This window comes from Spinacia oleracea, chromosome 3, assembly GCF_020520425.1.
Source record: "Spinacia oleracea cultivar Varoflay chromosome 3, BTI_SOV_V1, whole genome shotgun sequence".
NCBI lineage: Eukaryota > Viridiplantae > Streptophyta > Magnoliopsida > Caryophyllales > Amaranthaceae > Spinacia > Spinacia oleracea.
The window spans coordinates 140,128,150-140,141,334 of NC_079489.1; positions in this window are offsets into that span (position 1 = coordinate 140,128,150).

A 13,185-nucleotide genomic window follows, 5' to 3' on the forward strand; every position below is an offset into this window, starting at 1 on the left:
TGTGTTTATGTTTATATAGTCGAGAACATAATAAAAGAAAGTTATTGCACAATTATGAAAAGAATCAAAATAAGATAAGTGGTGGTCCGGATACATAAAATGTATATTAATAGGGTATGTGATAGATGAATGATGAAGATCGGATGAATTTTTTTTTTTTCTAACACTTTTTTATAAGTGTAATAAAAATCAAAAGATTATAATATAAAAAAGACATAAAAAAATAAGATAGGTGAGCATATACATACATATAACCTAGAAAAAAAATTTAATTTTGTATTTTACGATTTATATTAAGTTCGATTTAAAAGTTGATGATAAGATAAATTTTTAAATGAGTCCATTGAGTTAAGAGGATGGAGTATGACATTTTTGAATAATATTTGGTCGAATAAAGTGGGTGCACATTATAATGTAACATATTTGATCTACTAATAATATATCATATTATGTCATATTTGGCTGAAGGGGCAAACATGAAATTGGAATTTATAACTCCATAAGCCAACGTAGGCTTTATAATGGTTATATCTTATAATTAAGGGTTTATAATGTACGTAGTAGTATCTTATATTATAACAAAATTACTATGAATATGTTTGCAACGACAAAAATATTTTTTGTATATTAATGTAAATGATTGTAATATCACTTATTTATAAAATTTCACTTAAAATTAACTTTTTGATATGTACACCATGCATCACACTTGATATGGGCGAGTTCGGACTTTAGATTGGCTAACGAAGACATTTAAGATAGATGATTTGCTAATATTGACTAATATATATATAGAGATTTGGTGTTAGTGAGCGGCTATGAGGATAACTTGTACCCACCTTGGTGATGGGGCGAGTTTGAATTATTGGATATGAGAATCGTCATCCAATTATAATTATCTATGTCACTTTTAGATATTTTCACAAATATTACAATCAATCTTAATAATAAACTTATGTTAATATATTCAAAAGTTAGCCGAAAGATAAAGTGACTTATTTAACGAATATAGGAACGAAAATTGTCAGTGGGGCGCTTTTTTGGGAGATATATATGCCCCACGCATCCTCCCTTGGTAGGCGGGGTGGAGGAAATTTGGTGGGTGACGGTGTTAAAAATGTGCTCGCCGTGTGTGACGGGACGAGGATGCATGAATTTTTTATTAGCCCCCCGCGCCTCTCTTATCCTTCAACCAATTTATTGTGAATCTATAAAAAATAAAAATAAAAAACCTACTAACCTACACATTACAATGTTTTGTTTATTTATTCAATTACTCCAACCAGAAAACCAAATTATCGAATACTCTAAAATAGAGTTTTAAAATTCAAAATTCTCTTACTAAAACAAAAATGTTGATTCTAGGGGTGGGTTTGAGGGTGATGTAGATACATGGGTGGGTGATTGAGCGGGGATGCATTTTTGTTTTTTACCTTCAGTAAGGGGATTGGGTGGGTGGCTGGGTTGGTACTATTGTTTCTATCGTCGATGATGAGGATGAGGATAAAATTCTGCAATTTTGGCCCAACAATATATTCGAAAGGACATGTAATCTGTCAAACAACAAAAAATGCAAGAACCTAACATGTAAGGACTCAAATAAATTTTGAATTGACTATTAATTGTAATGGAGTGTGAACGAAGCTAATTAAAGTATTTGATTATAAATTTCATTCAATAAAATTGTCATTTCAAACGAAATCATATCGTTAAGAAAGTAATTATTTATTTAAGGAATATACTTAAATTAAGAAAAGTAAATAAATTAAATTGAAAATTTAGAAAAATAAGAAATTAAGGAAATAATCAATAAAATCTACTTATGTTAAAATTTTCTACAAAAAAACTTAGATTAAAATTAATGTTGAGATTCCTCTCAAACTAAAAAAAAAATCAAAATTGTGAAACTATTTAAAAACATTCGGTGGTAGTATTATAATAAAATTATGATATATTAATATGTATGCACACCATAAATATTTTAAATATGTTAATGTAAAGGATAGCAATATCACAAAATTTTGCGCAAATTTAACATTTTAAAATGTAAACCGTGCATCACACCTTATGATCGGGCGAGTTTGGTTTTAGGTTGAGTTAATGACGAAGATAGAAATAAATGATTGACTAATATTTACTAACAAATAGAGATTTGGTGTTGATGAGCGGGTTGAAGGATATCATGTACCCACCTTGTGATGGAGCGAGTACAAGTTTATTGGATTTGAAAACACTCTCCAAGTCATTATGTATGTCACTTTTTAAAATAAATTTATCAACATAATCAGTTTTAATACCCGTAATAAACTTATGTCATTTTTTTTAAAAGTTACCTTAAAAATAAAGTAAATTACCAATCGAATATAGGGATGTTAGATTGTTAGCGGGGCGGGTTCTTTGGGGAGATCGATCCTTCCGCGGATTCGTCTCATAGTCGGGAGGGGATGAAGGAAAATTTGGTGGATGATGGGGTTAAAAAAAAATGTATTCCTCGAGGGTGATGATTAGGCGGTGATGGATTTTAGATTGAACCTGCCTTCCTGAATTATCTTTCTTCTAATTCAATATAAATATATCAATATTTTTTTATGCCTTATTTTATTCCAATTTAATTGCCACACTTTCTTTTTGGACTGCCCAATTTAATTTTCATACTTCTTTTATGGCATGGACACACTAATATATTACATCTCTAATCTCATGGGCAAGAATTAAGGTCTCACTTATTCTCTCATTCAATTAAAATACTTTTATTTTTAAATAATAGATAAGCCAAAATCTAATTATCGTATAAAACTTCGTGAAAACTTAATGTGACGATTAAACTTGGACAGATAGAATACTATCCTACATATTATGTAGTATAGCGTTTTGTTTATTTTACTCATTACTCTAATCAGAAAATTGAATTGTCGAATAATCTAGAAAAAAGATTTAAAATTCAAAACTCAAAACTCAAAACTCTCTTACCGAAGAAAAAAAAGGTTAATCTAAGGGTAGGTTTGAGGTGGGTTTGGATGCACGGGTGGGTGGTGGAGCAGGCCAGGGTTGATTTTTTTTTTACCCCTCGAGACGGAGATTTATTTTAGGGGGGTGGGTATCGTTCCTATTATTGGTGGCGGTGATGGGGATGAAAATTTTTAGACGGGTACGGTGTAAAAGTCGTTTCCCGCCTCAAAGGCATCTCGATAAATAAAATAAATGGTGGGTTATGTGTTAAGTGGTCGGATAATGAGGCGGAAGAGACGAGTATTAAGTAGATATGACTATCGAAGGGAATGGTGGATGAAAAAAAATTATTCTTGACACAGTTGATGAATGAGGATGAATATAATTTTGTCCATGTACCATTTGTTTTTTAAAAAAATAACTAAGACAACGAATAGGGCATTAACGCAATTATCCATCATTAATTTAATTGGGAGAATATCTATAAGCTCTGTTTTGATGATTATTGTCTACCACTATATTTAGATTCCATATAAATTTATATTTAGATTACAAACCGTGCATCGCACGGGTACTATACTTGTAAGTAGCTATATGTTACATATATGTTCTTTAAATAGGAATCTTAGAAACTCAACTAATAGCTTATTGTTATATTAATTGTTCTATCTATTTGTTTAGTTCGTTTTGCCATTTGATTTCGATATCTTGGGGGACCGAGCACGCTAACGAATAGACCAAAACAAATATTTTTTTGTGACGTTTAATAACTTTATTCTCTTCTGCCTGCGGATGTAGATAATGCATTATTAGTAAATCACGTTTAATTTAATAATCTTTGTTGTCCAGACCCCAATACATGGGACCTAATGTCAAACAAGAAAATTATCGAATTACCCCCTACAACAACCTCAAATGGGTTTGTTTGAGAATCTCGTACTCCATATTCAGGCCTCCTAAGGCCCATCGATTTCACACCTCAACACGTTATAGATATTTATCTATCACAAACTTTTGGTTGTACCCGTATATAGTCAGAGCTGGCTATAACCCCATCCAAAATGAACATTTACTAATTTCGGAAATGAACATTTATTTATTTATTTGGAAATGAACATTTACTATTTTAGAAATGAACATTTATTTATTTATTTGGAAATGAACATTTGTTTAATTATTTGGAAATGAAAATTTATCTACTCATTCGAATATGAACGTTTATATAATTATTTGGCAATCCTCATTTATTCAACTAATTTAGAAATGAACATTTATCTACTGAATGCGAAATGAGTATTTACTAATTTTAAAATGAACTTAGTTATTGCATTACTATGTTATTACTTTGAACATATATTTACATACATTGAGCAATTAACATGTCAAATAACATATTTTACCAAAAAAAATAACATTTTAGGCATCGCCTATGTAAAATTGTACTTGAAGTACAAGATATTGGTAGAAATCATCCACTTATTTTTCTATATCTTCAATCTTGAATCTTGCTTTTGATGTAGTATCGAATTCTTACACTTTTGAATGTGTGTATGAAGTGTGATTTGCACACAATATTTGACTTTCACGTTTTCAATTTCCTCATTGTTGTAGGCTGAAAATGAAAATAGTAAGTTAGGCTGCGTTCTACTCACCTGATTTCCACTAATTTTTCTTGAACTTATCTTATCTGAACTTAACTAAACTTATCTGAACTTATTAGAACTTATCAAAACTTATTTTAGTTATAAATTGTACTTGGCCAACCCTTATTTTTCCTGAACTTATCTTATCTGAACTTATCTGAACTTAATTGAACTTATCTGAACTTATTTTTCCTGAAATAAGTGGAAACAAGGTGAACAGAACAGGGCTTAAATTGATATGATGATCACAACTAATTTAAAATTGAACATTTACTGATTTGAAAATGATGAGCATGCAAAGAAAACAAATAGCTTAAAAAGAAAGAACAAGAGTTTAAAAGATGCTAAGTAATAGAACAAGAAAGAACAAAGAATACATAAGGTATGAACAAATAAAACAAAGAAGTATGTACAATTTCATTATGAACATTAACCAGATGATTATTATGAATAAACAAATAAACAAGAAAAAACAAACAATTCAACAAAAAAGAATAAACAATATAATAAAGAACATAAAATTCTAGAAGAAAGAACAAACAATATAACAATTATGATGAATTTTATGATGAATTTTAAAAAACATAAAAGAACAAACAGTACAACAAGAAATAACAAACAATACAAAAAGAAAGAACAAACCATACATACGCTTGTAAAAACATAAAAAGATCAATGAGGAGCTTAATTTCATTATGAACATTAACCAGATGATTATTAGGAACAAACAAATAAACAATAAAGAACAAATAATTCAACAAAAAAGAACAAACAATATAAAAAAGAACATAAAATCCAGAAGAAAGAACAAACAATACAATAATTATGAACTATTTTATGATTAATTTAGAAAAAAACAATAAAAAACAAACATGTTAACAAGAAAGAACAAAAAATACAGGTGTGTCGTTTTTGGGGGGTACGGTCGCAGCTGGATGTACCCGGGTACATCAGTTAGGGGTTAATTTATCTATAAATAGATTAGATCCCGTTCATGCAGTGCACAAATATTTTAGAATTATTTGACTAAAATATTTATCTCTCTAAAGTTAATGGATTATTAATAAATGTTGAACGTACTCATCTAATCACCTAATACGGTGTGTGCAATTTTATCCTATTATGTATAAATACATATTTTATATGCTAATTTGACCAAAATATTTAGTAAATATATGTTCACCGTGTCTCCTGTGAGACCAGTCACACCATCAACTTGATGGTGTGACGAGCGGGAAACCAATAGCGTACCTCCCCTAAAGCTATAAAAAAAGTAACAGATCTAAACTATAGAAATAACATACCTAAACTAAAAAAGTACATCCTCTAAAATTATATATAAAAAAAAGTAACATGTCTAAACTATAGAAGTAACATACCTAAACTAAAAATGTACCTCCCCTAAAACTATTCCGTATAAAAAAAAAAGTAACATGTCTAAACTATAGAAGTAACATACCTAAACTAAAAAAGTACCTCATCTAAAATTATATATAAAAAAAAGTAACGTGTCTAAACTATAGAAGTAACATACCTAAACTAAAAGAATACCTCCTCTAAAATTAAAAAAAAAAAAAGTAACATGTCTAAACTATAGAAGTAACATACCTAAACTAAGAAGGTATCTCCCCTAAAATTACTCCGAGTACAAAAAGTAACATGTATAAACTATAGAAGTAACATACCTAAACTAAAAAAAAAGTAATTTCTCTAAAATTATAAAAAAAAAGTAACATGTGTAAATTATAGAAGTTACATACCTAAACTAAGAAGGTATCTCCCCTAAAACTACTCCGTATAAAAAAAGTAACATGTATAAACTATAAAAGTAACATACCTAAACTAAAAAAAGTACCTCCTCTAAAATTATAAAAAAAAAGTAACATGTCTAAACTATAGAAGAGGAGGTATTTTAGATGAGGAGGTATTTTAGATGAGGAGGTACTTCTATAGTTTAGACATGTTACTTTTTTTTTAATAATTTTAGAGGAGGTATTTTTTTTAGTTTAGGTATGTTACTTCTAAAGTTTAGACATGTTACTTTTTTTATAATTTTAGATGAGGTACTTTTTTAGTTTATGTATGTTACTTCTATACTTTAGACATGTTACTTTTTTTTATGCGGAATAGTTTTAGGGGAGGTACATTTTTAGTTTGGGTATGTTACTTCTATAGTTTAGACATGTTACTTTTTTTTTGATATAATTTTAGAGGAGGTACTTTTTTAGTTTAGGTACGTTACTTCTATAGTTTAGATCGATCTGTTACTTTTTTTTATAGTTTTAGGGGAGGTACGCTATTGGTTTCGCGCTCGTCACACCATCAAGTTGATGGTGTGACTGGTTTCACAGGAGACGCGCTGATCCTGATATATGCGATATAGGTTTGAATTAGATTATGTGTAGAATTTGATTATGTATACATATATAGGAAATCCTGTATATAAGTTAGTAAAAATATTGATGAATCTTTTAATACTTTATGTATTTTTCCATAATAGTTTTGTTACCATAAAATACAGTAAGCTGAACATATATTACGTGATATTATTGTGTTGTAAAATGTTTGTTGCTTAATTTTATTCTTTTAACTTTATTTTTAATATTAAAAGAGAGACCAATCAATGAGTGACAAATGTCATCAGCACATTGATTTCCTCTCTTTTAGTATATTATATAGATTCTTATAGAAACTAGTTGTTGGATAGCGCGCACGATTCCCCAAGGGATACAAAAAAAAGAACCTACGTTACTGAGATAAGTTATAATCGATATCAATCATCTTTTAGAGTTACCTAGTTTCAATTCATTTGGATGCTGAGCTCTTGGAGCTATATAACTGGAGGACTGTAGACTTAACATCATATCCAATATTAAGCTGAGACGAGTAGGGTGCTACAAAGCAACTCATGGTGGTTCCTACTTGTCAATGTAGCAAGAATATAAAGCAGAATGGCAGAAAGACAAACCTGCTCATAGAAAATAGTATATAAACTGTATATCTTTTCAGCTTAAAAGATCACAACAAGGTCTTTGTCAAAATTTAGACCACCTCAGAGGAAAGCCAGCTTTTAAGTCAATTGAATAGACCAAAACAAATACTTGGTATTTTTTTGTGACAGCTTGACCACATTGATAAGCTAAAAGGAAACATCCTATCAAAAATATTGCTAAAAGTAATTTACCAACCAAGTCCCTGTTCTTTCTTTCTTCCTCCCATAAACAAATTTTCTTGGGGGTTGTGTTGATCCTAAAGTTTTGATGATGACAAAGCAAACTCCTGACAATTGGTTAAGTTATGTTGCATAATAGGTTCCGAGATCCATAGAGGGATAATGCTAAGTTAAGGAGATCCTGAGTTGGATAAACTAAGCAACGTGGAATATAAGCAAGTAATTGATCCATGTCAGACACTACATTGAAGAAATAATCATTATGCAAGGCGAGATCCTTAGGCGAGTTCCTAAGGCGAGATCCTCATATATTATGTGGATCCTCGGCGTTCCAGAGAAGGAACAAATCGGGAAGTCTTCGAGTGAAGCTTCTAAAGGTGCAACATGAAGACTACAACATATGAGTTTATGTTTTAGGATTTATGTAAGTATTTAATAAAGTTTATAAGTAATTTGGTATGAAAGGGACATAGTATTTTGGTACGTTTTAAATGAAATATGTTAACTGTAATTATAAAAGAGTTTTAACTTGGAAAATCTTTTTAATAAATAAAATGTATTTAATTAATAAATGAAACATAGGATTCTGATTTACTCTCCTTGTTTCTCAAGTAAAAGTTTTTCCACGTTCCTTGAAACTCTCCCCACGTATTTCTGTTCAACGTACATTTAGTGTTTTGATTTGGTCTCCCTTGTTTCTCTCCAACTATGCCCATGTTACTGAGCAGTAACTGTTAGTGGGTGGTTGAGGGAAACATGGGTACCAAACCCTAAGTAAAACTCTCCTATAAAAGGAGAAGAGTTTTAGCTTTTCAAAATACACAACTGATCTTTGCAAAATATATTTTAAGAACTTAAACGTTTTAAAAGAGAATCAGTTTTCAAAAGAGTGTCCCTTGAGTTCCTTATTACTTTGAGCTTTATTACGTACTAGAGTTTTATATCAAATTGTATTTTGGGTTTAAGGGTTGAGTGATCCTTAATTGACTTAGAGTTAAGTCAAAGAGAAACAGAGCGACTTAGAGTTAAGTCAAAGAGAAAAGGAGCGACTTAGAGTTAAGTTAGAGAGAGAAAGAGGAGCACAGTAATCAAAGGGGATTGCTGTGGGGAACTCGTGTTCGAGAGGAACTCGAGTTAAAGAGTGTATTTGTAATAGAGTTATTGCATTAATACAAAAGAGTAGTGAGGTTCTTCTTGATTAGGGTCAAGAAGGTTCCTCCATTTTATATCTTTCTTCGCTCATTATTCTCAGTCTCTTTATTGTTTAAATTCCGCAAGAAACTTACCCAAGTTCCCAAGAAACAATTCACCCCCCCTCTTGTCAAGTGTTCCTACTGAACTATCAGTTGGTATCAGAGCAGGATCTCACAAAAGTACAGGAAACCCTGTTGAGAAAAAGTTCCTGGAAAGTATGAACGCTTACGAGAAACTCGAGGAAGGTTATTCCACTCAAAGACCTCCAATGTTCAACGGAAAATTCTACACCTACTGGAAGAACAGGATGGAGATCTACATCAAGGCAGAGAACTATCAAGTCTGGCGAGTCATAGAAGTCGGTGATTTCGAGGTAACAATGACCAATGCTCAAAATGAGGTAGTTCCTAAACCCATGTCTGATTTTACTAAGGAAGATTTTGAGAAATTCGAAATCAACGCAATGGCTGTGAAAATCTTGCATTGCGGCCTTGGACCTCATGAACATAACAGAGTTATGGGGTGCAAGAGCGCAAAGCAAATCTGGGATCTCCTTCAAATAACTTATGAAGGAACTAATGAGGTCAAACGTTCAAAAATTGATTTATTAATGTCTAAGTATGAACGTTTTGAAATGCAACCAAGAGAAACAATACAGGAAATGTTTACTCGTTTCACTAATATCACTAATGAACTAGTTTCTCTTGGAAGAAATATTCCCTCTGATGAACAGGTTAGGAAGATCCTAAGGAGCATGCCACAGGATGATAGATGGAGAACCAAGGTCACGGCATTGTTCGAAACAAAGGATTTCACCAAATTCAACATTGAACAATTGGCGGGATCCTTGATGACGCACGAACTACATCTAGGAGCAGCTGTTCCTGAGAATTCCAAGAATCGAGGCCTTGCTCTTAAGGCTGAGGAACAGGAGGACTCGGATCCTGATGAAGAAGAAGCTGCCATGTTGGTCAGAAGAATGAAAAGATTTTACAGGATCTCTAAACCTGGAAATCTAAGAGGAAGGAACTCAATGAGAAAACCAAGCGGTTCCAAGCCTGACCAAGGATGTTTCAAGTGCGGAGAATCAGACCATCTAATCAAAGACTGTCCTCAGTGGGAAAATGAAAGAGGGAAAGGCAAGGGAAATGATCTGTCCAAGGAAAGATTCAACAAATCAACCTTTGCCAAACCCAACTTCAAAAAGGCTATGATCGCAGCTTGGGGAGATGCTACTGACTCAGAAGAAGATGAGGATCAACCAAATGAAGAAACAGCTAACCTTTGTCTTATGGCAAAGATTGATGGAACAACCCAAGATCCATCAAGAGAAGTAAGTTCCTTAAATCTTCAATCTCTGTCTAAAAATAAGTTAGTGGAATTATTGATAGAAACTCTAGATAACTTTAAAAAGCTTAGTGTAATAAAGGCTCAAAGTGACAAAGCCTTGGAACTCACCAAGGGACACATGACCTACCTTAATAATGTTAGATCTGATGTACAGGGTAGGTTCTTTGACTTGCTTGATAGAAACACTGCTCTTCAAAACTCCTTTGAGAGAGTCAAAAATGAAAACATTCTTCTCAAAGTGGAACTCAGTCAATATAAACTGTTTAATTTAAGCCTAGATCCTAGCAAGTCCACTGAGATTAGCATGGGGATCTTTAACGTTGATTTGGAAAACTTAAACAGTGAGTTGGTCACAGTAAAGGAACAAAAGGAGAAATTAACCAAGGAACTAGCCTTAGCTAATGCACATAAACAATCTCCTAGAATCACGCCTAAGTGGATTGAGAAGGGTCAATCTAAGAGAACTGAAGGCCTAGGTTTTTACTATAAAAGGAACAATGGTAAAAAGAAAAATTATGTGGAACTGCCTAGTGTCAAAGTTTGTTCCTTTTGTGGTACTGGTGATCATGTTGTGACTGAGTGTTCCAAAAAGAAGGAACTGTTCAATAAAAACCAGAACATTGTCAAGAAGATATGGATTAAGAAAGATGATCCTTTAGTAGAAAAGGAACTCGAGGAAACCCGAGTTCCTGTATCTAACAATTGATAATATTGCAGGTCCTAGTGAGGAGGAACAACTCGTGGTATCTTGATAGCGGGTGTTCCAAGCACATGACAGGAGATAAAACCAAATTTCTCTCACTAGAGGCCTACAACGGAGGAACTGTGACCTTTGGAGACAACAAGAAAGGTGAAATCATCGCCATTGGAAAAGTAGGAAGGTCAAGTTCCCATTCAATTGATAATGTGTTCCTGGTAGAAGGTTTAATGCACAGTCTGCTTAGTATTTCACAATTCTGTGACAAAGGAAACTCGGTAAGCTTTACTTCAGAAAGTTGTCGAATTATTAACAATAACAGTAAGGAAGTTATTTTGGAAGGAACTCGCAAAGGGAACACATATACTGTGGATCTCAACAAAGTTCCAAGGAACAACTTAACTTGTCTTAGTGTTATTGAGGAGGATCCACTTCTATGGCACAAGAGATTCGGACATGCTAGCTTTTCATTGCTTGACAAACTGAGATCAAAGGAACTAGTGAGAGGTCTACCTTCCATCAAGTTCCTTAAAGACAAAGTTTGTGAAGCATGTGCCAAAGGAAAGCATGTCAGGAGCTCTTTCAAGCCTAAGAAAATGGTCAGCACAACTAAACCATTGGAACTCATCCATATGGATTTGTGTGGACCTATGAGAATTCAAAGTAGAAGTGGAAAACGCTATGTCTTGGTTATTGTTGACGATTTTTCTCGATTTACCTGGGTTATTTTCTTAGCAAGTAAAGATGAAACGTTTAATGAATTTGTTGCTTTTGCTAAGAGAATACAAAGATCCACAGGACGTCAGCTAATACATATAAGGTCAGATCATGGAACTGAATTCGAGAATCACAAGTTTGATGAATACTGCAAGGAACAAGGTATGGATCACAACTTTTCTGCACCTAGGACTCCACAACAAAATGGAGTCGTTGAAAGGAAAAATAGAACCTTGGAAGACATGGCTAGAACCATGTTAATTGCCAGTTCCTTACCAAGGAACTTCTGGGCTGAAGCAGTAAACACAGCTTGCTATATTGTTAATAGAGTAATGACCAGGGCCATTTTAAACAAGACTCCCTATGAGTTATTAAAAGGAAACAAACCCAATATCTCTTACTTTAGAGCCTTTGGGTGTAAATGCTTTGTTCACAACAATGGCAAAAGAAACTTAGGGAAATTCGATGAAAGAAGTGATGAGGCCGTGTTCCTAGGATACGCCTTAAACAGTAAAGCATATAGAGTTTATAATAAAAGGTCGATGTGTATTGAAGAGAGTGTACATATAATATTTGATGAAGCTAACAATGTTGATGAGATTCAGGAACAGGAAGATTTCGAAATTGGATTAACTCGTTTTACAGATTATGATGAGGAAATCTCTCCTGGAAGAAAGCAAAATGGAATAGCAAATCCACAAACACAAGAAACTGCTACTAACCAAGGAGTTCTTGGAAGAAGAACCCCTGATCCTGAGGAACCAGAAAATGTTGATCATGAGGAACCAGAAAATGCAAATCCTGAGGAACCAGAAGATGATGATTCTGAGGAACCAGAAGAAGATCAAGAGACCTCTGATGCAGAGGAACAAGGATCTCAGGAAACAGAAGGAACTGAGGAGACCTTAGATGTTCCAGTGGCACAATTTCAACCTAAGCCCTGGAAACATCAAAGTTCTCACCCAATGGATCTGATTATCAGTAATATTAGGAAAGGAACTCAAACAAGGTCTCAACTAAGGAACTTCTGTGCTTTTCATGCGTTCCTCTCCACAATCGAGCCAAGGAACCACACCGAAGCTTTGGAAGATGCTGATTGGATCACTGCTATGCAAGATGAGTTAAATGAGTTCCAAAGGAACAAGGTATGGCATCTGGAACCCAAGCCAAAGAATCAGAAAGTCATAGGATTAAAGTGGGTGTTCAGAAACAAGCTCGATGAACATACTACAATCATCAGGAACAAGGCAAGGTTAGTAGTCAAGGGCTACAATCAACAGGAAGGTATTGATTTCGAAGAAACCTTTGCTCCTGTTGCTAGATTAGAAGCTATTCGTATTCTAATTGCTTTTGCAGCCTTTATGGGATTCAAGTTGTATCAGATGGACGTCAAATGTGCTTTCTTAAATGGTTTTCTTGAGGAAGACGTCTATGTGGAACAACCCCCTGGTTTTGAGAATCCC